This window comes from Arachis hypogaea, chromosome 10 (assembly GCF_003086295.3).
Source record: "Arachis hypogaea cultivar Tifrunner chromosome 10, arahy.Tifrunner.gnm2.J5K5, whole genome shotgun sequence".
Classification (NCBI taxonomy): domain Eukaryota; kingdom Viridiplantae; phylum Streptophyta; class Magnoliopsida; order Fabales; family Fabaceae; genus Arachis; species Arachis hypogaea.
The window spans coordinates 77,275,542-77,279,650 of NC_092045.1; positions in this window are offsets into that span (position 1 = coordinate 77,275,542).

A 4,109-nucleotide genomic window follows, 5' to 3' on the forward strand; every position below is an offset into this window, starting at 1 on the left:
GGACGTTTACTCGAGATATAACCAAATTCCGATGCATAAGCTGGACCAAGAAAAGACATCCCTCATAACTCCAAAAGCTAACTATTGCTAGTAGTAATGCCTTTTGGGTTAAAGAATTCTGGAGCCACATACCAGCAACTGAGGAACAAGGTGTTTTCCTCCCACTTAGGAAAACTTATGGAGATATATGTGGACGACATGCTTGTTAAAACCAAGGACGACTCAGCGCTCTTGTACAATCTTTTCGCGGTATTTTCTACCATAAGGAAGCATGAGATGAGGCTAAATTCCTCAAAATGCACCTTCGCAGTAGAAGCGGGAAAATTCTTAAAGAAGTTCAACCTGGAAGAAGCATAGAAGCAAACCCGGACAAAAATGTAGAGTTATACTCAACATGAAGAGTCCGACTTGTCTCAAAGAAGTTCAACAACTAAATAGAAGGTTGGCAGCTCTATCTAGATTCCTAGCAGGGTCAGCGCTGAAATCACTGTCCCTGTACTCAATTCTTCGAAAGGGGAAGCAGTTTGAGTGGACCCCAGAATGTGAACAACCCTTTCAAGACTTTAAAGCCTTCCTAGGATAACCCCTCATACTTATCCGACCAGTAGCGAGAGAAGAGCTCGTCCTCTACCTAGCAATGGCAGGTCGAGCTATAGCTTTAGCCTTGATTAAAGCAGAAAAGGATGGACAGCAACCTGTTTACTTAGTTCGCAAAGCTTTACAAGGAGCAGAACTGAACTATCAAAAGATAAAAAATTTTGTATATGCCCTTATCTTCACCTCTCGAAGGCTTCGACATTATTTCCAGGCATACACCATAAAGGTCTACACTAATTAACCAATGAAACACATTTTACAAAAGACAGACTTGGCAGGATGGATACTGCAATGAGCTGTGGAATTTTTCTAGCCTGACTTAAGATATGAAGTTCGGAAAGCAATCAAATCCCAGTATCTCGTAGACTTTGTAGTTGAATACACTGAAAGTCAAGGAAGCCCAACTATATAGAGCCTGTATTAGACGGGTCATCCAACAAAGCCGGCAGCGGAGCAGGCATCATCCTAGAAAGTGAGCAAGGAACTCAGATAGAACTCTCATTAAGGTTTGAGTTTCCTGTTTCTAATAACCAAGCAGAGTATGAAGCCTTACTTACTGGCCTGAAGCTGGCTAAAGAAGAAGGGGTAGAAAGGCTGATAGTGTTCAGTGACTCTCTAGTGGTAACTTCACAGATCAACGATACCTATCAAGTTAAAGACCCCAACATAAAAGAATACTTAGATGAAGCACAGGAACAACTATCAATGTTCTCGGAAGGAGAACTTCAGCATATACTTTGGGAATCAAATGCCCAAGTAGATGCCCTCTCCAAGCTAGCGAGTACCAAGTCAGGGGGCAACAATAGAAGCCTCATCTAGGAGACTCTCCATTCACCATCAATATCGAAGGGAGATGATATCTTAGATGCAATGACTATATCTAACCAAAATTTAGGATGGATGACCCCTATAGTCAACTATCTTAAATTTGATGTCCTCTCTAAGGACGAAAAAGAGGCTCGAAGACTTATAAAGGAGGCACAAAATTATACATTAGACCACAATGTCCTATATAATGAAAGCATATCAACACCTCTATTAAAGTGCGTCCTGACCTCTAACACAAAGGAGGTTCTAGAAGAAGTACACAATAGCATATGTGGGAATAACGTGGGAGACCGATCATTATCTAAAAAGGTGATCCGGGCTGGTTTCTTCTGACCGACCTTACAAAGAGAAATGGTTGAATTCGTTAAAAAGTGCCCACATTGCCAGAAGCATGCCTATTTCCATGTGGCACCTTCTGAAGAGCTTATTAGCGTCACCTCCCCTTGGCCATTTGCAAAATGAGGACTCGATCTTCTCGGACCATTTTCCCAAGCTCCAGGACAAGTTAAATACCTCATAGTGGGATTGACTACTTCACTAAGTGGATCGAGGCAGAACCACTAGCAACCATCACCACCCAGAGAAGTCAGAAATTCCTCTATAAGAACATTAACACAAGGTTTGAAGTTTCCCACTCCATCACTACGGGCAATGGAACCCAGTTTACCGACACGGCCTTTAGAAACCTGGTGGCCGACCTTAAAATAAAACACCAATTCACATCGGTGGAACATCCTCAGGCCAATGGACAAACTGAAGCCACATATAAAGTCATATTGGCCGGATTGAAGCGTCGATTACAAGATGCAAAGGGAGCATTAGCTGACGAGCTCCCTCAAGTCTTATAGGCATATCGGACAATTCCTTATTCCACAACTGGAGAATCACCTTTACAACTTGCTTATGAAATGGAGGCAATGATTCCTATAGAAATCACTGAAGAATCACCCAGGATTAAATTCTACAATGAAGGGGTCAATACCTGAGTGCAAAAAGAAGAGCTTGACCTCCTCCCAGAAGTTCGAGAACGAGCCCAGATTAAAGAAGAAGCACTAAAATAGAGGATGACCTTAAGGTATAATGAAAAGGTGATCAAAAGAGGTTTTGCCACTAATAACCTCATACTGATCCGAAATGACATCGGAATTCAGAATTTGGGTGAACGAAAACTACAACATATTGGAAAGGACCCTACAAGATTGTCGAAGTCTTAGGAAAGGGTTACAATAAAGTGTCTGACCTGCAAGGACGGGAGCTCCCGAGGTCTTGGCATGCATGAAACTTTTAGAAGTACTACATTTAGGAAGTAAACCTTGTTTCCTGATATACTCAATTTTCCAACCTTAAGATTTTTTCCCTAAAAAGGGTTTTTTCTAAAGAAGGTTTTAACGAGGCATCACAGTAAGGGCTAAGGGTGGTCAAAACCCATAGTAGTAGGTTTATGTAAAGGAATTTCTTATTCATCAATAAAAATTCCATTTTCTCTTAAGATTCCTATAAAAATGCATTAATTTAAGCTCGACAAATCACAAAATCATTGCCCGACCTAAAATGGTCAGCAGGATGAAGCGACGAGGTACAAATTAATGTAAGAAGATATATAAACAACTACTGAAAACCGGCCTGTGAATCAAGGCGGAACAAAAATGAAATGTAAAAGTAACTTAACAAAGTCGATTACATGATGTCGGAACTTATAAAAGGGAAAACAGAATAAACAAGTTTATTACTTTCAAACTTACTAACATTAAAAGTTGTCGACATACAATCTCCAACTAAGCCATTGTATAAATGCCAATTCAAAAAAGACCTAGCATCATTAAGGTAAAGAAAGGCTCTTTAAAATTTAAGGGTTGTTGGAAGACAACTTAGAAAGTAAGTTTGTTAAAAAAAAAACTACTAGATATTACAAAAAAATAAATTGTTCATCAAAGACTTACAAGTTGGGCCATCCAAAAAACAATGGAACAAAAACTACCAAAAGCTATGATGAAGGGCTAAATAAAGGATTAAGTTTCTCCCCAATCACTACATCCTGACCTCGAGCAAGAGTGGTTGGAGGATGAACAGAGACTGGCATGGCCGTGATGGCACCAGGCGGTGAAGGAGGGAGCTCGGCATTAACAGCTTCAGAAGGGACCTTAGGAGTCTGAGAAGTCTGGCGACCTAAGTACCCGAAGACTTCTAGTCGGGAAAAGCCTCCTCCTCATCATCATTAAGGGCTGGGCAATCTTTTCATCCACCACAATGTTATCCTAGCTGAATAGAGAAAGATCGGCCTCAAGAGCTAGAACTTAAACCTGGTCCTTCAGATTTGCAAACATTTCGTCCATCCCTTCAGCCATAGATTCTTCGACCGTAGCATATCTTTCCTTAGCCTTCTCCAACCCTTCCTTAAGGTTGAGCTTTTCCCCGAAGACTCGGGCATAGCTCTCTTCGACCACCTTTTGTAACACCTCTGCCATAGCTGTAGTCACCTTCTTTATCCTGACCCGAGCCTTCTCTAGGTCAGACAATAGCCCATCCTTCTCCTCCTCTAACTCCCTTTTTAATCCATTTAACCTCTCCACCTCAGCTCTGGTGGCCACTAAGGCACTCTAAGTAGCACTAAAAGGTGCCTTTTGCAACTCCTTGGATAAAGAAGCACACACTTCGGCTATCTGGATTTGATTTCGGGCCATGAG